The 23,870-nt window shown below is 39.9% G+C and overlaps 1 pseudogene across 1 annotated transcript in view; it reads right to left on the reverse strand.

The window, feature by feature from the left end:
• LOC147827479 (chromobox protein homolog 3 pseudogene) overlaps positions 1-23,822 on the reverse strand; it is a 57,250-nt pseudogene extending 33,428 nt beyond the window's left edge. Inside the window, exon 1 of the transcript XR_015452157.1 lies at positions 1,617-23,822. The product of XR_015452157.1 is annotated as a chromobox protein homolog 3 pseudogene (transcript). The remainder of the gene's footprint in view (positions 1-1,616) is intronic.
• Between the last annotated feature and the right edge of the window lie 48 nt (positions 23,823-23,870).

A 23,870-nucleotide genomic window follows, 5' to 3' on the forward strand; every position in this document is an offset into this window, starting at 1 on the left:
ACTGTCAGAGCTTTCAAACTGTCTTTGCTTATGAGTCCTAGAAATTTTTTACAGGGGCCTCAGTGAGAGAGAGAGAGAGAGAGAGAGAGAGAGAGAGAGTGTGTGTGTGTGTGTGTGTGTGTGTGTGTGTGTGTGTGTGCTGGATGAATTTGGATGGAGTGGAGATGGCCAGCTTAAGATTGTCTGCTATTACTTCATGTTAGATACTTCAGAATTAACTGTTTTTTAAATACTGGACTCTGGTATATGATCTTGTTAGGAGATGTTCATAGCTAAATAAAAAAAGTTTAAAACCCTTGCATAGCATAACCTGCAAACTGCACGGATAATCCCAGTCTAGACTCTGCCAGACCTGAAAGAGGAAAACATAGTCACCTGCCAAGAAAGAAGGGGCCAGGTGACAAGCATGGGAGTGGCCCCACACTTCAAGGGGTTGTAAAAGACAGTAAATTAGTGTGTCAGCTGCAGAGACTCCCTGCTAGCTGGTCAGGTTAATGGGTAACAGCTTGTGTTATCAGGGCTTTGTCTGAGGGGCCTGTTCTGCAGCCTTTACTTTTTCCATAGGCCAAAATGTCTGGAATCTGGAGTAACTGATAGAGAGATGGCAAAAGGACAGGCTTTCTGTGGAACAGACCTCGGCTCTCTCGCTCCCTAAGCATTCTAGCATAAGGACCTCTTAGCCTAGTGGGTCCTACGTGAGTCTCTAAGCATTTTCCCTGCTGTCTCCATTTTAAACTGTACCATAAAAGAAAATAAAATGCCCCAAAAGGCAAAACAGCTGCAAGATATAAATGGCTCTATCAGCAGAGGATGCAGTTGTTGGAGGCTATCTTTAAACTCAGCTTCCCACAGCCACCAGCCCCGCCCGCTGACTTCCCAGAGCTGGGCCCAGTGAGGGGACCTCATGCCTGCAGGCCACGGGAACCCAGCTGCTGAGAAAAGACACGTTTTTGTTCAATTCTTTGCCTTTATTCATTGAGTTACTAAGCAGCCCTCCTGAGTTCAGGTAAAACATGACTCCCATCCTCCCGGAACTTGAAAAATGTTATGGTAAAGTGAAGATATCCTCCTTATCAGTCAGCTAAAGATTCCCGGAGTCTTAGGTAAGCTAGTGATGAACAAAACATACAGCAGTCCCTGGCAGGTTTACATCACCAAGGAGATAATTAAAAATACGCCTGCACATTCCTTCCTGTCTAATTCTTCTTTTACTTCTCTCTGATCTGTCGTATGTAGGTCTTTGGTTGTATACTGTGATATTATGATATAATAAATATATATTTTGGTGTGATATTATGATATAAAAAGAAATACACACTTCGGTCTTCATTCCCTGTTTCTGTCCAGAGCTCTTGGAAAGCCTTAAAATTTCCTTAAAATAAAGGTAATAAAGGTCTTTTGTTATTCATAACAAGTTTCTTTGAACTACACCTGAGTTTATGTTAAGAAGGTGATTTTTGGGAAACCCCTAAAGATGGAGGTCTGATTGCCAAGGGAACCAACCATGTGATTGGAGGGTGAGAAATTTCAACACCATCTCCAACCTCCAGGAAGTGGGAAGGGACAGGAGATTGAGTCATTCACCAATGACCAGTGATTTAATCACTCATACTTACATAATGAAGCCTCTGCAAAACCCCAAGAGATCTGGTTTGGAGAGCTTCTTCGTTGCTGAACGCATGAGGTGCTGGAACGGCGGCAGTGTGGCTGAGAGGCCAGAGAAGCTCCACATTCTTTCTTGTGTATCTTGCCCTGTCCGTCTCTTCATCCGGCTCTTCAGCGGTACCCTTTAATGTATTGTGTTTATAAACCTGTGACCTAGTAAGTAAACAATTATTCTGGGCTCTGTGAATGACTTGTAGCCAGGGTGGAAGGAAGTTGTAATTTACCTGGTGATCTAAGACTTACACATGTCACCTGAGGGGTCTGCAGTAACTCTGGATAGTGTCAGAATTCTGTTGAACTCTAGGACGCCTAGCTGGTGTCCACAGAGAATTGGAGAATTGCTTGCTGTGGAAAGACACCCCATACATTTTGATAGCCAGAAATGAAGTACTGAGCGTTGTGAGTAACAGTACAATGAAAAAAGTTTGTTTTCCAGATACAAGTTCAAACAAATCCTCAGAGGGAGCTCTAGATTTCTCCAGGTGGAAGGGACGGTACCATCTAATTGTCAAGAAACGTTTGATTAAGAATGACAGCCCTTTTGGTGTGCAGGATGTACCTACACACTTCCCATGACACATTGCTTCATTGAATTTCACAACATCCCTCATCAGGACACATGATTTATAGAAAAGGAAACTGTCTCAGTGAAAGTATGGCACGTAGGATGAGGTGGAAATGGGATCATAACTCAAGCCTAAGGGATATACAGACCCAGGTGCCTTCTGCATAGCACTCTACTGTGGTCTTAGAGGTGACCCAATCCTTGTGTTTAACATTTCTATACAAATTCTTCAGCCATAATAGTAAGAAGAGAGTACTTGTAACTGTGTTCTGTTCAATATTTATTAATTTAGGAAGAGGTACTAGTTAAATGACATATGCTTAGGTTTGATGAACACAGAGAATAAATGTTAGTCTGGATCAACCTCTCTCTTTCTAAGAACAAGTATCTTTCTCAATCCCACTTTCTTCGACTGAGGTCTTATTTCTCTATGGAAAAATATCAGGACAAGTGGTTTGGTAAATTTTTCTAATAAATAGATTGAATTATAATAAATCTTGGAAACTTTTCAAATTAAGTTCTACATTGTTACCCAGTTCTACATTGAACAACTTACTTTTCTTAGAAAAAAATAAAAGAAAGTAAAATTTAGATTTCCCAGAAAAAGTCTATTACAAATATTGTGGCCCAAGGGATCTTAGTCTTCACTATCTCACAGCTCAGACATCCTGATACAAACATGTTATCCAAGCAAACCAGCTGGAAAGCACTTTGGCTTCTCAGTATTTGTCTTTAAGAGGGGCCTCCTGGGAAACCAAGCTTTTCTAGACCCAAGTAATGAGACTAGAAAAATGGAATGACCTGTGGTTGGGCTAAAGTTTTGGACAAGACCCCATTTTCCTAGATGGTCAATTCACACCTCTCTTCTTAAAGCTGATCTCTCTCAGCTTATGGCCTCCTCCCCATTTTGTTGAAAAAAAAAAAAGATGCAATTAAAAGGGAACTCCCACAAATCTCAATCACATCTCCTTCATAAATGCATCTATGTCCACGTATCTCCACATATCCTGCCTTCTCTCCACTTGTTAGAGATGAATCATCTACTTCTAAGTCCAAGCCCTCTATTTTGTTATTCTATGTCAACTACTCATTGACTTTGCTTAATCCCACCTCTCCTGTATCAGTGCTTCACCTTTCCTCCTGGGCATTTCTATCATTTCATTTTATAGAAAATGCCTCAAAAGAATCATTGGTATTTACCATCTCTTACTTTTCTCCTCTGGAACGCATTACACACAAACTTTCATATCTACTATTCAAAGAAACAGCTCTTTTCATGGTAACCAAAAAATAAATTCTCAGTTCTCTCTTACTTGTCAAATCCATAGCATTTAACACAGTTGTTCATTTCCTCTTCTTCCAACAGTTTCTTCACTTGGCTTCTAGGATGCCACCCTCTTGGGGCATTGCTGTGCCTTTTTGGAGAGTTTATCCTCATGCTCTCATATTGAAACTCTGCATGGCTTCAAGCTTGGCCCTAGGTCCTCTTCTCTCCTATTCTCTTACAGACCTCATTCAGTTCCATGGCTTTAAAAATCCTGTCTTTACACTGAGGACCATCGAATGTGTATCTCTAGCTTAGACTACTCTGAACTCTACACTCCTATGACCAGCTGCCTGCTTGACATCTCTGTGAAGCAGTTCCACTCACACCTACTCTAACATCAACCTTACTGAAGGAACTTGAACCTCCTCTTTCCCATATCTTCCCTTTCTAAGTAAATGTCAGATCCACCCTTCTAGTTTCTCAGAGGCAAAACCTTGAAGGAGGAAAAGGAGGATAAACATAGTGTCCATTTCATAGGCAATTGTAGAGATTAAATGATCAGTATTTGTTGAGAGCTTGGAGCAGAGCCTGGTGTATAATTAGTCCTACATAAACTCTTGTTAAATTATTAGAATAAACAATCATTTTGGATCTTTGCTTTCTCTCCTATCCTGTACCTAATCACCAGTTAATCTTATTAGATTTTCATTAGAAATATGTACAAAATATGGTCACTTCTTGTCTCCATTGCTAACTCCCTGATCTGAGTCACTGTCACCTCTTGCCTGGATCACTGCAATAGTGTCTTAACCAGTCTCCCTGCTTCTGCCTCTGCCCTATTGGAACACAGGAGCCAGAGGAATCCCTGGGAAACAGAAGTCAGATTATGGCACTTCCTTGCTCAGAATTCCTTAATAGCTCCCATCTCACTCAGAGAAGAATCCAAATCCAGAGCCGTCCATATTCTGCAAGCCTTGCCTCCTCTAGCTCTCTGGATTTCTCTCTACCACAGACTCCTTACATCCTACAGCTATACTCTTACCCTTCTCTCGCTTCCTTGAATATATCAATAATGCTCCTGCCCAAGTCCCTTACATCTTATATCTCTCTGCCTGGGTTGCTCTTTCCCAAATTAGCAGCATAATTCCCTATCTTATTTCTTTCAGCTGCATTCAAATGTCGTCTTGTTAGAAAAACCTTAGCTTTTCACTTTCCATATGATGGTAACTGCCATCTCCACCACACAAAAATTTTTCCCTTTTTCTGCTTTTCAAAGTCCTCTGAGACAAAATATTAATATTTCTTAGTCTGTTATTTATTTCTCCCCCAATACAACATCAGTAGACTGTTTGCCTGCTGCTGTATTTTTACAACCAATAACAGTGCTTGGCACACAAAGCGGATGCTAAAGACATATTGGTTGAACAGTTAATGAATGAAGCCCCATTCCTTGTGCAGCTCCCTCCCTACTTGCTCCCAGATGAAGCTGGCTTTTGTCTCCAGAAAGCTCAAGGAAGCCATCTTTTAGAAAAATTGTGAACTATGAGATCTTTCATATTCAGCTTTTAGTGAGGAAAGGGGAAAAAGAGATTTTTTTCCATGGTCATGAGTTAAAGTTGTCTATATCTGATAAAAGTCCTCTCCACCTTGTGACTTCCCAGCTGTTTACCTCATGTGCCTTTCTCTCCCAAACTACTCTGAAGTCATTCTGGACGACAACCAAGCTACATGTGCCAAAAATACCATCTAAAGCTCAAGGGTACAGTGTGACAAAGGCACAGAAGTGAGAAAGTGAGTGCAAAAAGCTGCTTTGAAGAAAATAAGATAAAGAGAATTAGTCATGGAGTGATGTGTAGCAACTTGAATGTCTGGATATGGGTTGTATAGTAGCCCACAGAACATGATGAATTGTTTAAAGCTCAACTGAGTATTAAGTAACACTAATGAGCTGTGAGCCAAAGAGAATATAATAAACATATTCTTGCCTATAGCAATTTTACTGATAAAATTTAAATACATTAGTCATTTTTCCTTTTTATAATAGCTGCACTGAGCTGCCATTTACCTCAGTATTAAATGTTGTGTGTATTGAATGAAATCATTATAGTAAATTTACAGAATTGTAGAAATGCCACCAAATCTACAGGTTGAAAAAGTTTCCTTCTATTTTTAGTTTGTGGAGAGTTTTTAATCAAGAATGGACATTAGATTTTGTCAAATCATGAATGGATATTAGATTTTCTTTATCTATTAAAATGATTATATCATATTTTTCTTTATATTTTAGGTTAATTTCTCAGATCTTAAACCACCTTTGCATTCCCAAGATAAATCTTAATTTGTTTGGGTGCATAATTCATTTTAGATGTTCCTGGATTAATTTGCTAATATTGCAGTAATGATTATTGTATCTGTGTTCATGGTGGTTATTAATCTGTAATTTTTCTTTCCTTGTGATACCTTTGCTTTGATATCAGGGTAATATTGGCCTCACAGAATGAGTTGAGAAGTGTTTTCTCCTCTACTTTCTGAGAGAATCTGTGAAGGACTAACATTTCTTTTTTTCTTTCTTTTTTTTTTTTTGTTGGTACAGGGGATCGAACTTGGGACCTTACACTTGCGAGGCAGGCAGCGGAACCACTGAGCTAAATCCCTGGCCTGGACTGACATTTCTTTAAATATTACATACAATTTACCAGTAAAGCTATCTGGGACTGGACTAGTCTTTGAGAGAATATTTTTCATTCTAAATATATTTTTTATACATCTATTCAGATTTTCTATTTCTTTCTGAATTAGGTAATGTGTGATATTTTGAGCATTTGTTCATTTCTTCTAAATCATAGAAGTTCTTGGCATAAAGTTATTCATAATATTCCTTTTAATTTCTGTAGGGTTTGTAGTGATGTCCTGATTTCAGTCCTGATTTTGATAATTCGTATCTACTTTTTTTTTTTCTTGGTCAGTCTAGCTAAAAAATTGTCAGTTTTCTTGATCATTAAAAATCACTTTTCTTCAAGTGAGAAGGGTAGGGGAAAGGAAAGAAGGAAAAAATATGAGAAAAGGAAAAAATAGAAACAAACTCTTTGTAAATAGGGAAGGGTGGAGGGAGTAAAAGGAGGGCAGGAGAATGGGAAAAAAATAAGAAGCAAGATACTCATGTAAAAAGGTACAAGATCCCAATGATGAATGTAACTGTACTGTATACCTAAACTGTACCAATAAGCTTACTGGGGAAAAAAAAATCACTTTTCTTCTTCTACATTTTTGTTTTGTTTCTTGTTTTTTGGTACAGTGCCACTGAGCTAAATCCCACCCCTCTTCTTCTACATTTTCTTTTTTTTTGAATATAAAACTATTTATTGACCACTGCTTACCGTCATTTATAATAAAGTAAACAATTTACAGTAGGACAACATTCTGGCTACTACAAAGTTATTTTTCTGGCTTCTGCTGAAACAGCAACCCAAATACTGAAGATTGACCCTACATGTAAGGAACAAGTTGGGGTCAAGAAAAACATGCAGGTCAATAATTTAGATTATAAGTTTGTTCACTCATTTATTCTAGCAGGTCCTAAATTGTGACCACCTCTAGCCATTCAGTAGGTTTCCATGAACTAAGTCTTAGACATCCATGAATCCTGACTTTGAATACAGATTTCAATTTGTTGTAAGGGACTAGGTCATGAGCAATCTTTAATGTTCCCTTAACAAGTCTTCCTTAACTAATTCAAACAAACCAGGTTGACTAGTTACCTTATTTGGGTGGGGAAGTTGTTGGTCGTGATACAGTTTTTTTCAGGAATTTTCCAAGCAAACTGCTGTATTTTTGTAACTAAACACACAGATATGGATTCTGATATGGCTGCTTTGAAAATACCCATTTTAAGCTGTCCAGTTAACCACAGAATCATCTATTTAACTTGAAAAGTTATGGCTTCAGGAAAACTTTCAATTTAACTGTGATTTATTTCTTAGGTTGCTCAGAATGATAGCATCTCAAACATGAGCTTATCACCCATAGTTTGTGTTTTGGTGAATGTTTAAAAACAAAACAAAAACTATTTACATAAGTATTTTATTTATACACACACAAACAAAAACTCAGAATGGTTCTTAAGCATGTGAGCTAAAAATGAGTTCTGTTTGAGTTTGACTACGGATAATTTTCCGAATATTTCGAAAAGCAGAGAAAATATATCCGGCTATCAAATGCTGTTTTCTGATAAAGGAAGCAGCTATAGAAAGCTTTTTATTTGTTCAAAGTAACCAGTGCTACTGATGCGAAACAAAACCCAACAACTTCCTCAAATACTTTCAAAACCAACATATTAAACTTGATTTTCATTAGAATGCTGGGTTTTTTTCACACTAGTGAATCAAACACCATGACCGTTATACATATATATATATACACACACACACACACACACACACACACACACACACATACATATATATATGATGTAAGTGAGTTATTGAGCTTCATCTTCTGGACAAGAATTCCAAGTTAGTCTCTCTTTATGAAAAGCAATTACAATTTGAGGACATTTCATATTTGCCTCTCTTGCCAGCACCAAGTCAGCCTTATCTGAATCTTTCCATTCCATGAGAAACATCAATTCTCCACTACTGTCTGTGGCACCAATTATTCATTCAGGATCAAGACCTCTAGCAAATCCTCTAGGTTTATCTGCAGCATCTCTTCTTCTTTGAATTGCTATCATCAGATTCACTGTCATATAAAGATTTTCTTTTTGTACCGTCTTTTTCTTTACCAGCTTTTTGAGAATTAAGAAATGCTTCGATTAATTCTGGACAATCTAAATTTTCTTCAGGTTCCCATGGATTGTCAGCATCTGTAAATCCCTTCCACTTCAGAAAATATTCCACCTTCCCATTCACTACACGACGGTCCAGTACTTTTTCGACCACAAATTCTTCAGGCTCTTCTTCCTCAACTTTTTTACTTTTTCCATTTTGTTTCTTTCCCATTTTTTTGCAGTGCAGTTTCATTGGAGGCCATTTTTTATTGCAGACTTGCAGAGCTATTATTCACTGCCTGGGATGCTCACGTTGCGGGTGCGCAGCGCCTAGGCCTGCGCACCTGCAGCTCCAAGGAAACTCTTCTACATTTTTAAAGTGAAAGCTTAGATAAACGATTGGGAACTTTCTTCTTTTTTTGTTACAGGCATTTAAAACCATAAGTTCAGAGGCTGGAGGACTAGCTCAGTGTTAGGAAGCCTCCCTGGCATGTGTGAGGGTCTGGGTTTTGATCTTCCAATACCACAAAAACAAACAACAAATCTTGAATTTCCTTGTAAGGATTGATTTAGCTGCAGCACTTAAATTTTGTTACATTTTTATTTCATTTGGTTAAAATTTTTTTCTAATTTCCCTTGTGATTTCTTCTTTAAATCATAGAAATGTGTTGTTTAATCCCCCAACATTTGGGAATTCCTCCAATTTTTTTCTGTTATTGACATCTAGACATCTAGTTCTGTTGTGATTGGAAGCATATCTTATATGATCTTAATCCTTTTAAATTTACTGAGACTGGTTTTGGGTCACTGCATTCAGCCTATCCTGGTTCTTTTGTGTGCTTGAAAACAGTGTGCGTTCTGCAGTTGTTGGGTGAATTTTTATGTTAGTTTGGTGTTATGGTTTATGTGGGGATGTCGCCCCAAAGCTTCATGTGCTCATAGTTGGGGCTTTTGAGAGATGATTGGATCATGGATTAGTCCACTGATGAGTTTATAACTCATTGTGATTTGGGAGGTGAAGCCTGGTCAGAGGACACTGGTCACTGGCAGCATGGATTAGAAAAGTATATCTCCCTCCTTCTTCCCTTGATCAGTCTCTGCTTCCTGCCACCACACCATGAGCTCTTTCTCCTCTGCAGGGCCCCCTGCCATGCCACCTTACCCTCAAGCCAACCAACTATGGTCTGAAACCTCTACAGACTGGGAGCTGAGGTATTGTGTCTCAGCCACAAGAAAGTAACTAAAATACCAAAATCTGTATCATCAAGATTCACAAGAGGAATATATTTAATATTTTAAAATATGTTATATAAAGGATTTATAAGGTGGCCTTACAATGGCTGCCTGGAGATGCAGGGGTGGAAGAATGCAAAAGGACTGTCTGCATGCTGGAGAGCTGGAGGGTCCAGTTGAAAGGCCTGGAGTGCTCTGGAAGCCAGGAGATGGGTGTCCAAAGGCAATGGCAAAGCTTGGGGCTCCTCTAAGCAACAGAAATGGAGACTTTCTTCTTCCCCCTCATTTTATTCCATCTAGACTACAAGCCTATTGGCTGGTGCCACCCACATTCAGGGTGGGTCTTCCCTCTTCAGTAAGGCAGTCATCTGCCTAGACACACCCAGAACTGTGCCAAACCACTTCTCCAAGCATTTTATTCAAGTCTACACCACAATAACCCATTTACAGTTGAAGTGGCTTATAGTGTTAAATTTTGTTTAGTATTTGTATCAAGTAATGAGAATAGTATTGAAATCTTCAACTGAAATTGTTTCATTGTAAAATTCTTTTACATTTCTTAAATGTTTCTTGTTTTTGGACCTCTTTTAAAGTTCATTTACATTTAGAGTTATTCTATCTTCCTATGTTATGATACGGAAGTGGCATCATTTTCCATTTTTAAGATCCTATTGTCCCAACTTTCTAGGTATTACCTCAACTTCCCCATAACTCAAATAGGGATAATGATATGGATGGATCTCAGGACATGAAACTCCAAAATATGACTGAAGAAGATCAAAATTACCACCCCAAAATATGCTTCTTTGGCAAATTGATTATTTTGAGCTGGTTATTTGGAGAAACCGAAGACACGGGAGGAGCTCTAAAAAATTGTCATTTGTAAGAGAAATTTATAATTTCTTTATAAATTATAAAGGAAATCTCTATTTGTAAGGGTCTCTCCCCTGTCCCACAAAAGGACAATAATCCATAGAGACTCATGAATGAAGACATATCAACTCACATCTGCTAACAAACTTTACCTTTGCTTAATGTGCTTTTCCTGGCCATCTTCTGTTACTTAACCTGGACTTTGCCTGCACCTACCTTTCTTTATTGCAGAAAATGACAGTACTTAAGCCTAAAGATTAAACTCTTTCTTTGAGCTCAACTCTCTACAGACCTTTTCATTTCTGTCTCCTGTATGAATGCATGAGACATTCACGTTAATAAACTTCTGTTTGTTTTTCTCTTTTTAATCTATCTTTTGATATAGGGTGTCCCATTTAAGGATTATTACAAATAAAGAGACAATTACTTTTTCTCTCCTACAATATCTACCATGTTAGTTTGCTGTAACAATTAACAAGTAAAATGGGAAAACTTGAGCACAGTGCTAGGCATTAGAAGCTACTCAATAAATATTGAGCTTCTTCCTATCTCTCCTCTTTATATTGAGATGTGAATACAAGATTGGCTTTGAAAACAATTCTAAAAAGAGCAATTTCTCATATTACTTTTGCTTCTAGTAAATATTGTTATACTTCCCAGGAAGTGGCAGAAAGGGCGTCAGGCAAGCTGGAAGCCAGGAGTGTAGCTTTATTTTTCATCACTATAAGCTGCTGGAGAGCAGTCACTATACCACCTTATTAGTTTCTGTACAGTTTGTGCACAGTGTATCTTTCAATAAATATGAAATCAATCTGCCAAGCATTCTTGGGGAACTTCTAAGTTTTCTAAATCTTGATGGAAGTATTTCTCTATGGGTGATGAAACTTGAAACAGAGGAAATATTTGTCATATAAGTTAAGGAAATTAAAAATTAAGATTAAACAGCATTTACCCTTAAAATACAGGGGCCGGGGATTTCGCTCAGTGGTTCTGCCACCTGCCTCGCAAGCAGAAGGTCCCAAGTTCAATCCCCGGTACCAAAAATAACCTGAGATTGAACACAGGGCCTTCTACATGCTAATCACAAGTACAGCGTACCCCACCACTGAGCTACACCCCTAGTCCTAACTGTGGCTCTTGACTAAAGAGTAAAGTTGCCATTTAGTAAAAATCTACCATTTATTATGTACCAGGTACCACACAAGGAGCTTTGTACCTGTAAGGAATTATCAGCTATGTTCTGTTATGGGCATTCTGAAGGTGACTACACCAGGGCTCTAAATACTTAATGGTTTAATTTGTGGTCATATAGTTGGTTGCCTAAATTCTTACAGGGATGGAACGGTGGAGGCAGGATTAGAATTCAGGAGTATTTTCCTTCGAAGTTAGTCATCTTCCTCTCAGGACAATCTCAGTCTGCGATTAGCATGCTGATGAAATTTTCCAGGGACGTGAACTTTATGCAAGTGCCATTGGTTAATTTTTACTGATAAGTAGTGGGGCAGGGGGAGGTGTTCAAGTATTTGCCAGACCATTCCAGGTTTAACGCCCAATCTGTAGCTACACTGCTTTCTCCTCTTCTGTGTCAGCCTCCTCTGTGTCTGTCCTGAGGACACATGGTAGCATTTAGGGCTCACTGATAACGCAGGATAACCTGCCTGTCTCAAGATCTTTGACTTAATCACATCTGCAAAGTTGCCTTCTACCATGATACAGGATCCAAGAATTAGAACATGGATCTTTGGGGAACTAATATTTAGTGTAACATCTTTTCTACTTTAGCTTTTTAATCATTGGGCTAGCTTCCACTGCCTGTCCAAATTAAGGAAATACCTCGGAGGTAAAAATGAAATTTTAAAATTTATTTAAGGCAATAGAGAAAAATATATAGGGGTGGGAAGTGTCCATATTTCTTATATTTTATGTACATTCTCCCAGTTTTATTTAATATTTGACTTCATTTTTACTGTTTTTAAATATTTTGTATTTTAAAGTTAGCGAAGAATAAATGTAGTGAACAGAATAAAAATCTACCTATAAGTAATTCATGTTTCATGTGCTCTTTGTTAATCACTCCTCTGTTGAAGTCCAACATAGCTTTTTTCAGACAGTAACTTTGTTTTGTAAAAAAAGGGCTTCATTTACCTTTTGTACATATTTACTTTAAACAACAAGAAACACTGGATATGATATCTCTGTTTAATTTACAGAGTGAGAGAATGCCTCTAATCACTAGGTGTTTAAAACTCCATCCTTTTACAAGAATAATACTATGTGATTTTAGGCATCCTAGACATAATCACAGAATTCATAATAAAACCATTTTCCCTTTGAGCTCAGATTTCTCTCTCAAAGTTCTTTAAAGAGAAGAAAGTCACATAGAAGAGATGTATTTGAAGAAGTTTCATGGTCAACCCTCAAAATATTTACTTGCTCCAAGTCCTTTCATTGACTGGGTCCTCCAGAGTGCTGCCAATGTCCCAGGACAAAGACAGACCATTGTGACTAACCAAGTGGGCAAAACTGAAGGTTCTTGTCTGGATCTCACAGGGGGGCCTGGGTGCTCTATGCAAATATGGATAAACCATGCCCTTGTAAATTACCGGTTTTGAGTTCCTTAAGCCAAGTTGTGCCTTCTCTTAATGGATGTGAAAGGGGGGGGGGTGGTTAATGAGAAAGCCAGCCCATTTTTTTCTTCCCTGTAGTGTCCCTGTTCTAGCCATGACAAAATGCCTTAAAGGCTGGCTTTGAAAGGTCAATGTCCAGCATGACGTGTGTACTATGCTGCTCCTTTTCAGGTATTTGCTTCAGAGTTGCCTTATTTTTCCAATCTATCCCTTTCTTTTGTATGTCTGAGAAATTATTCATCCTAAATGTCAAATCTGAAGTAACAACCAATTATAGAAACATGAAATATTTTCACAGTCTAAACTCAGTTTCTCAGTATCTTTCTCTGTGTGGGTCTACCTGTGTAGGTCCCATGTGGGAATGACCTGCTCTGCTGATGAACACTCCCATGGTGCCTGAACTACTTATGGTGGCCTTCAGCCCTCCTGGGATCTGATCAGCAATGGCCACCTCCTTCACAACGGGGAGCAGCTTGCCCCACAGACCCTCTGATCAAGCCATCCCCACCATCTCTTTGCTTCTTCTATTGCCTAAGCTCACACTCTGGCATTTGTATCTGTTCTTTCTGCCTGGGATGCTTTGTCCCACACCATTTCCTGGCTCTGTTCAATTTTTGGGGCTCCAGCTTAAATGGCATGGTCAGCAAGAGACCTTCCTTTGCCATCCTTCACAGAGCTGCCCTTTCCTTCACTCTCCCCACCATAAGAAAAAAATGTTTTTGAGAGAAGTTCTTGCTATGCTGCTCAGGCTGGTCTTGCACTCATGAGCCTCCTGCCTCAGTCTCTGGAGTAGCTAGTACTATGTCGGGGAGAGGGTGCCACTGTGCCCAGCGTTATGATTCCTTTTCTTTACTTGGATCCAACCCATGGCCTCATGCATGTTAGGCAAGCATTCTACCATTGAGCTACATCCCCATTCCTTTTCATTTTTAATTTTGAGACAGGGTCTTACTAAGTTGCCCAGGCTGGCTGGCCTTGAACTTGCCAACCTCTTGCCTTAGTCTCCCAAGTAGCTAGGATTACAAGCGTGCACCATCATGTGCGGCCCAGAAATGGTGTTCTTCATATTTACCCACTATTCAAAATCTTCCATTTGCTTTCTTGTCTTTTCATTGTCTTTCTCCCCCACATAATTCAAGCTTGTCTGCTTCGCTGATCTCTACACAGGCAGCTGCTAGAGTAACACAAAGTAACTACTCAGTAAACGTCACTGAAGTATCGAATCTCCAAAAGCATTGATCTTTTATCCTATGATTAAGAGGTAGGGGTGTTCTGGAGAAGCTCAGAACAATCAAAGACCCATGAATCTGGTTATAATAAAAGGTGCCCATGACAGAAGGTTGGGGAAAGGCTTGGAGTGCTAGTACCTCATTGGGTTCTTGGGAATTTGGGAATGAGCTCACTCTACCCTTCTGCCTACCACTTCCCTACTCACACATCCCAATCCCAGCTGACCTGGCCTAGCAAAGAAACATCTCTCTGATCGTCTCTTCCCCCGACACACATCTGGACTATGAAATACGTGAATAATGAAATGGTACCGAGGTTACCACCCACTTCTGACAGAAGTACTTCAGGCCCAGCATGATTAAGCAAGCCACATGTGCACATTCCTATGGCATTTTGCGAAGATTCTCCCCTTGCTCACACTCTGGGAAGGGTTGCTTTGGTGAGTCACTTCAGGTAAGGGGTAAGACAGGGCCAGAGGAGATGGTGACAGTGGTGGGGACAGTCTCCCTCGGGGTCTGTGCTTTTTGTGCCTCGGAGGTAGAGAGATTAAGTAGAAACTCCCAGCTAAGCAGAACTGGGAGGCAGGGAGCAGTGACAGTAAGGGTCCTGTCTTGACCCCTGGCTGAATACTCCTATTATTGCTCAATCTGAGTTAGGTTAAAAGCAGACAGATTGTCTTCTTTAGTCATTTTCCCCCCGTCTTTCAGGAGGTATCATACCTGAAGTCTAGAAATTGATATAATTTAAAGGTAATGAAAAGAAAGCTCAGCAGCTGCATCATATTTCATGCCATTCTTTCCTTATCCATGGGTCCAGCCTCTCCCAGATCCTGTGGCCTTCTGTCTTATTGCCAGAAGTGCTGCCTGGGGTGGAGTGCAAGGGAAATTCTGAGGCCGAGGCCGTGGTGGGCCCCCTGGCTGCATTTACATTGGTCACATTATCACTTATTAAGATAAGCTGGAGCCAGCCCAGTCCTTTTATGAAGTTGAGCAGGTGAACAATGTTTTCTAACTGGTCTGGCTGAATGACCAAAGATGCTACTTTTTTCTGTTCTACCTACTGGCTCCAAAGTTCAATGCTTTTTAGCTTTAAATTACATGTTTGGTGTCTCCCTCAAATATGGGGCAGGGGGTGAGGTCTGATTGCTTTGGAAGAATTTTATACAACTGGCCAAGTTCTGCATTCATTATGGCTGCGGTGTGTTTGCACTGGTCCTTATGGGAAAGACACAGATTTTTTTAAAAATCAGAAATAATGCAAGGTGGTCTTGTAGCATAAATCCATTTCCATGACCAAGGACTCATAGGCCACTGTTTTCTTCCCAGGGAAAATGGCCCTCAGAATGTACTGGGTCAGGCCAATTCACTGTCACTGGAAATTGTCTTTGGATCTCCTTTCTACTTTTTCCTGTGTGCTACTCATCACGTGATACCTCCTGAGATGTCAACTGTAGCCCCAGTAAAGGCAAAAAGAGTACAGCCCTGGAAGGCATGAGGACTTGATGGAAAAGAAACGTGTTACAACTTGCCCATCAGTCTTTTCTATGCAGTGTGGAAGAGCTCAGATATCCCAGAGCTTTTCAGAAGTAACAGCCGGCATGCTCTGCTCCAGAGGGCCAGCCCAGCTTTTCAATGCACATCGCCAAAGGCACGGGCAGGTGACCAATCGAGAATATGCAATGCTTCTTGGAAATGGAAGCATTTAGAGCAAATCTAAAACCCAACCCAGTGGCAGAAGATGTGGAGTTGGTAGGACTATCATTCCCCATGGCTCCACAAGGAAAAAACTCAGAGCATACCAGTTTCAGAGAGGGTTTGTTAAATTAGCCTGAAACTAGACTTAATTTAAAAGTCTGAAGTCTCCCACAGATCCTCTGAGATACCATGGCCTCAAGATGCTATTTTGAATATGAACTGCAAGCATTTATGCTTTGATGGTGTAAGCCTAGTCTAGGCAGATGAGAAAAGATTCCTCATCAGCACAGCAGGACTTAACTGGATTGTTCTGAGCACCTGGTCAAACATAACAAAATTGCCTTTTGCAACTCTGGTCCATACCTTCAGATTTAAAGATGTCAGGATTTGGAAGCTCTGACCTAGTTTTCCCACACTTTCTAATATTTTCGAGAGGCTGAGGGATTGGTTTGTCCTTTCTATGTCCTTTAGGGCATAGAAATTATAAACTTGAGGATTTCTACAAAGTACTTTGCTATAAAAATTTTAGTTGCTATATTATTTTTCTAGTTTCCTGATGTGCCCATGAATTTCTATGTGTTGATAGTTTATCATCAAAATTCTCATCATAATACCCTTATATAGTATTGACCATAGACCCTAATCTAAATCTATAACAAATAATAATGTATTCATTCTTTACAAAAACTCTATCATCCTTCACATCAGGCAACTGAGGCAGGAAGGAACAAAGAAATTAGTTGGCTTACCTGCCAAAGGCCACATTGAAATTCAAATCCAGGCAGTTGGTTCAGAATTATATTTTTCATGACTATAGTTTGTGGCCTGTCAAATACAGATAGACACTGAATTCAAGTCCTCCTTAAAATATCATTCTGAGATTTCTCTAGTCTAGTTAAAAAGGATCATTGCTTTGCACGTCATTTTTGTGTATTAAAATATGTAGATTATTAAGGGGCTTATTTAAGTTTTATTTTTAAAGTTACCTTGAAGTGATAATTTATTGACATTTCAATCCTATTTATTCTTATAGTCTCTTCTCTATGTCTGACCCTGTTTCCAAAATTCCCAAAACTAGAAGTGTTGTTTAGAGATGAAACCCCAGGGGATAAATCAGATAGACAGTGACATTACTAGAAGTCTCTCTTGGTTTGGTAAATTCTCATGATTTCTAGCTGGAAGATTTCCTCTTATATATTTTGGGTAGTATTTTAATAAAACCATTGTAGAAAAGGAGTTGTATACCATTTTACCAATAATCTTCAGAGATTATTTAATATTCTGCAGAAATAGGGATTCCACAAGATCCCTTAGTAATTTTTCCCATATCTTACCCATTCATAGTAAGAAAGTTCTCCCCAATGTCTACTTTAAATCCTTCTTTCATAGTCAGAGCAGTGAGAAAAAAATGGATTTGCAAAGATGAATCCATAACTCGCTTTGAGTTATTTTACATGATGAATAGCCCCTCTCCATTTTGAGATAAATAAAATGGAAGCAATTTAATTTGATCATTTTAAGTGCACTTGAACTTTACATCATCTCCTGGAAATAAGAAATCTAAAGAAATAGGGTTGTTTGCATTTTTGGGTTTTTTTGGTACCGGGGATCAAACTCAGGACCTCGCACTTGTGAGGCAGGCGGCGGAACCACTGAGCTAAATCCCTGGCCCTGAATTATTTTGAATTTGGTGTAGTTTTTAAATTATACAACCTAACATTTTGTCCTGTGATGTAGGCAAGTAGTTCCTGCAAGAAGCTTAGACCTAAGACTCGAAGGAGTCTTCAAAGATCTTTGGGGAAATCTCTCTTTAAAAGCTGGAATGGAAAGCCCCTGTTAGGCTCAGCGATTCGAAACTCAGTGAACTGCTGAGACCTGAGGCACATTTGCAACCAAAGCTCAGCACAGGAAAATAGCTCACCCATCTCAGTTTGGTAGCTGCTGTCCAAAGATGCTTGCATAGGCCTGGCGAACTGATCCGTGACATGCAGGCATCAAGGGAAGCAGGAGGGACAGCTCTGTCAAGGGAAACAGTCTGTGACCTCTTCTCTCCAGGCTGCCCACGTAAGGAGGCACCAGGAGGCAGCTGGAAGGGCTGTATCACACCCAGCTCAGGGCATCTTTTCGCAAGCTCTGCTAAGGACTCAATGTCACCGAACAAGGAAAGAAATGTGCCTCTGCCTGAACCTAGACACCTAGCTGGTCCCAGATGAGAAAATGTCTACAGCTGAAAGAAGCAAGTAGGGGCCTGAGGGATCTTTGAAAGACCATGAGGTCTATGGGGAAGCGGGAGCAGGCTGGCCCCTCCTCTAGCAAGCTTCCCTCCCCAAGGCTGCTCTGGCAGCAGAACCAGATGGAAATGTCACCTAACGAAGGGTGTTTTATTCGCCTTCGTCTACACTCCTGTCTTACACTGTGAAAGCTCCCTGGTAACAACATGCAAAGGTTCTTTTCATTTTTAATTGAATCCTAAGAGGTATATTTTTCTTTCTAGAGGTGCCAGCTTAAAGTAATTACTAGAATTCCCAAAAGGGCTAATCAGAGATTCATAGAAAATAAAGAGAGAAGATCTTACCCCATGGGTCTCTGTCATTCTGCTCAGAAGTCTCTTGCCATCCAGGGCAAAGATCACAGTTCTTGGCATTGCAGTCTATTAATAGATGCCTTGAAATAAATCCCAGCCCAGTGAGATAAGAGAAACTGATTTCACTCCGCAGGTATCTCTCCTCTGATGACCACACACCACTTTCAGCAGCTGTTTATCAAAATCAGATTATTAAAGGGTAATTAGATCAAAAATGTTTGCGCCTGCCTCCATCTTCAATTACAAATGACTCTCATGTGCTATTTGAGCAAAGTACTGTGGTGACCTATAGATGAAGTAGCCTTCGTGTTCCCCGAATCTTGTAGTGAACTTATAATTCCCCAAAGACCACAAGCATTAAGTCTCACTGTTGATCCTTGTAAGTTAGGTGAGACCAGCTCATCTCCACCTCCGTAGAGGCTGTGGGTCATAATAGAATCTATCTTTGTGATAAGTCATAGGTCACTAATGGGTTATTTTGAGCTCTCCCAAGTGGAAGACAATGGAGCATTTAGTAGGTTGTGGAGTTATGTAAGATGTCTCTTTCCAAACAAAGAAGAGGCAGGACACCCAGCCAAAGGGTTGAGCACAGGAGGCTGTGTGGTCTGGTGGTTCCAGGGAGAGACATGGGGCCAGGGCTTCCTGGGTTCACCTACCAGCCGAGACTCTGACTCAGGGGGAAGTGGAGCCAAGACTCTTGGCTTGAGGCAGATAGACTATAAAACCAGGAGAGACAAAACCGCAGGTCTGTGCTCAAGGACTCAGGGGAAAAACACATTTTGGAAATTAAAAAAAAAAAAAAATCACCCTGTTAAGTTACAGTTTGGGACATTTTCAATCAGAAACGAGCATTTTTCCTGCTTAGTGGCCAACACATCCTGCTCTAGGCAGCAGTGTGAAGCCAGGCCAGTGTCTGAGGGTGTTCTGTGTGGATGAATAGAGAAGCCTTGGGGTGTGAGCAGAGTTAGTCAACCTTGGTGAGTTGTCACAAGTAAGGCTCGGGGAGCCAGGCACTTGGGGCAAAGAGGTTGTGCATGAATTCCTCGCCTCTGCTCCTTCTGCCCTACAGTAAATGCCCTATGAAACTGGGAGAGGAAAAATCCCTTCCCTCCAACTTTCTGGATGCCTCGCTTCAACCAGTCTGACCCAAGGTTTGCTCACAAGTAACCAGCAGCCTGATTGGGTGCCGACACACAGCAGAGCTGGGGCTGATGGGAAATGTTCTCCTAGTCCCACCAGCTCGGAAGCTCTGTGCTCACCCTGGTCAGACAGAGTAGGTGGCTTCCTACATAGTTGTGCTTGAAGGATGGCTGGGTGGGCCTCCACTCCTTGGCATCATGCCTCCTTTCTCTGGATCTGCAGAGTTAAAGTTATGCCAATGTTAAAGTCATACCAATGTTCATGGTACTAATCACTAGCAGTTGTGTTAACAATGTCTTAGTCACATGGAAATGGGATGGGGGATGAAGGGCAGATTTGCTGTGGAATGGGTGGGGTTGGGAGGGTCTCTTCTTCAGAAGAGTAGAGAGAGCCCAAGAGAGGAAAAAGATATAAACCCAATAGCTGTCTTGATAATTTTTCCCAGAGCTGTCTGGAGTAACTTTAAAATCAGGTGGTAGGTGGGTGTGAGGTTTGTACCAAGATGGTTACTCTTACTCTAACCCAAGTCAGGCCAAATGGAATCCAGGTTTTTTCTTGTGGTCACCTCATCCGGCCACCAAATATGCTCATGATGTCACTCTTCTCTACATTTGCCTGCATGCATGTTCCCAGCCATTGGTTAAACAGCCAAGTCAGTGTCTCAAGTCTTAAGTGTTCAGTGTTAAAATAAAGTAAGCCTTCTCTCCTTTGGAAACTGTATACCACATTTCTGTCACTTTTTGTCAATATAGGTAAAAATTAATGAAAGATTAAAGCAATTTGAGAGAACACTTTCTATTCAGTAGGAGTGCATGAATTCTATACCAAGTGAAAGAAATTTAAAATAATCCACTGAGGTTAGTGATGGTTTTATTCACACGCTTTTCCACTTTGGTTTCTCTAACAATTCAGTCCAGCTGACACATCACTGTCAGGCCTTTCTGGGACCTCAGTGGTCTGATAGCCACATATCTAGGAAGGTGTAGGAGATGAGTTGGGGTGGGTTTTATAAGATTACAATCATCTTCTCCGCTCGTGGTGCCCCTGTCCCCTGCTGTCCTTGAGTCATCTTCTTGCTCTCTAGAATCACATCTGGTGGGCAGATTCAACATAGTGAGAGGGGTCTGGGTGGGAAGTGGAACACATCAAATGGGGTACCCTGGCCAGAGTGATGTAGTCCAAAGCCTCCAGGTTCAGGGCTCCAAGTGCCCACCGACCTCCTGTGGTTCAGTCCTCCCTTTGGGTCTCACTCAAGTTCTGAAAGCTTTGGGTGGGTCTCTGCCCCATCTCAGGGCCCCCTGCCTCCCTTGTAAAAGAGCAAGAATCAACTTGCACCCCACAAATCAGGATCCAGGCCTCCCATCCTCAGCCATGGTCAGAGAGGCTGGGTTAAACAAAAGACTTCATGTTGCTAAAATCTTGGCATTTGGATTATTACTGTAGCACCTGCTTTTTCCAAGAATAATAGATGAATACATGTCCCAAATCCTATTGATTACAGGATCTTTCTAATGACCTTCCAAAACAAAAAAGATGGTATCTCTGTACCTATGCTTTGGAAAGAATTAATAAGCAGATATAAATATTGGTTAGAAAAAAATTAAAAATGAATTATTGGGCCAGGGATGTAGCTCAGTGGTTCCGGCACCTGCCTCGCAAGCGGAAGGTCCTGAGTTTGATCCCTGGTACCAAAAATAAAAAGAAAAATGAATTATTGTATTAGAGCTGTCATCCTCCTATATATGTTTTATTTTCACTTACCATTGGAATTTTTGAAACTGCAACACAATATCTGATATTAGTCATTACTTTATAAAGACTAATTTACAAATGACATGGATATATCAGTTAAAAAAATTTATCATGATGAATAGGCTCTATCAAGGAAAAAGTAGGCTACTGGCTGTGTAATTTTGACAATTAAATTGGTGAAAAATTTAAATATTCATGTTAATGTGTTTATATCCAGCTTAGAGAATGATGCTCCATTTGGTATTTTCTGATGGTGCTCAAAAGTAAACCTTTTATGATTCTTGAATGAGAATCAATGACTCAGAGATAAGCATATCAGAGATGTTTGATACTAGCTTTTAAATAAATGAGGGAATGTACGATAATGTACAGAAGAATGATAATGTATAAAAGCTCAGTGAATTAAATCAATAAATCTAATATTTAGAATATACAAAGAGCTCAGAAGAGTAGACCCCCCAAATAAGACTCAATCAAAAAATGGGCAACTGAAATGAATAACACTAACACTTCTCAGAAGAAGTACAACTCAAAACATCATTGAGATTCCTTCTTACTCCAGAAAGAATGGCTATCATCAAGAACTCAAAAAAACAACAAATGCTGGCAAGGTTGTGGGGGGAAAGGAACAACATTGTTGGAGGGAATGTAAATTAGTACAGCCACTATTGAAATGGAAATCAGTATGGAGATTCCTCAAAAAACTAAAACTAGAAATGCCATTTGACCCAGCTGTACTTGTTCTGGATATCATCCCAAAAGAGTTAAAGGATCATATTACAATGATACATGCATACCCATGTTTATAGCAGTACAACTCGTAATAGCTAACTGTTGAAAGCAGCCTATAGGATGGTCAACAGATGAATGGATAAAGAAAACGTGGTGTATGTACATAATGGAGTACTATAATGTACATAATGGAGTACTACTTAACTGAAAGAAGGATAAATTTGAGTCATCAGGAAAATAGACACAACTTGAGAAATAAATCAGACACAGGAGGTTAAATATTGCATGGTTTTCTTATACAAGATACTCAAAATGTAAGTAATTTAAAGAACAAAATAACAGATACGGTAAAAATAGGGAGATAGACTTTGTGGAGATGGAAAGAGGATCTGAGGGTGAGGGAGAGAGAGGGGAAGGGGAAGTAAAAATGATTACGATGCAACATGTATATGTTCCAATTGCCTAAGGTGAATGCAATTACTATTTATCACAAACACACACAAAACAAAAACAAAAGAAAAGCTCAATAAAGATTTGTTTTAAAGAGCTGGGGTTAAACATGCTTCTCTTACTTTAAGTTACAAATGAGACGAAAAACAAGAAAAATGCCACAGCCTTTACTTCTGCCTGAGAGAAGATGAACACATTAAAAAATAACCACATGGGGAAACCAGTAAATAGGGATCCAAACAGATCCTAATTCTGTGACTTCTGTGACTAACAATAAAATTTGGCACTATCATATTTTATCTCATTTTATTTATTTATTTTTTGAGACAGGGTCTTGCTCTGCAGTTCAGGCTATCCTTAAGATCACTGTGTAGCCCAGGCTGGTCTCCAGCTTGTGGTGATCCTCCTGTCTCACCCTACTGACTGCTAGGATTACAGACGTGTGCCACCACGCCCGGACTACTATCATTTTTTAAAAGTAGAATTTTTCTAAGGTCCATTTGACAATATTTCTGGTTTATAAAAAGTATGTCACTGAAGAGAACAGCAAAATAGAGCTTCTTTTCTATGTTGCTGTCCTGTGATACAGGACACGTGTCACAGGCCATGTAGATTAAGCTAAAGAACAAAGAAACCACATATATATTGGTTTCTCTCCACGAGCCAGCCTGTTTGCTAAATGCAATGTCATTCAACCTTCCCCATGGTACTGTGAGGCAGTTAGATTTTTCTCTGCTTTACGTGAGAAGAAGATAAAAACCAAATAGCTTGTCCAAAGTCACACAACCAATAAATAGCAGCCAGAGTGCCAAACATGGGACCTACCACCCTAGCACTAACCCTAACGAATCCAGCTTTGAATATGTGTCCTAAATTGTTATTCCTTTCTTTTTGCATCCTACAAGTTTGTCTACCTAAATGAAAAGAATCACTGCATTTTACACTGTAATTAATGCTTTAAATTGCCTCAGAGCTGGAAGGGGATGTCCTTGAATTGAGATTTGGAGTGGGGAAGACCATCTGTTTTTCTATGTAACTGAAAATGTTGACTATGCCTGGATGTCTGGTACTCAACATGTACCCCATTCTTTTGGAAAATTTTATTTGACATTAACTGATACAAATTAATAATCAGCATCCCAGGTACCCTTCCAAAGATTTTTTTTTCCAGCTCAGACTCTACCTGGGGGGCAATTACAGACTTGATTTCTGCAATGGATACAGAGTCCCAAAGACAAAGAAGTCAAAATAGTAACAATTTTTGGGTCTATTCCCGAGCCCCACTTTTGAAGT

The sequence above is a fragment of the Heterocephalus glaber genome, unplaced genomic scaffold (assembly GCF_053883595.1).
Source record: "Heterocephalus glaber isolate CG9 unplaced genomic scaffold, H.glaber_assembly_v1.0 deba00001444, whole genome shotgun sequence".
Lineage (NCBI taxonomy): Eukaryota > Metazoa > Chordata > Mammalia > Rodentia > Bathyergidae > Heterocephalus > Heterocephalus glaber.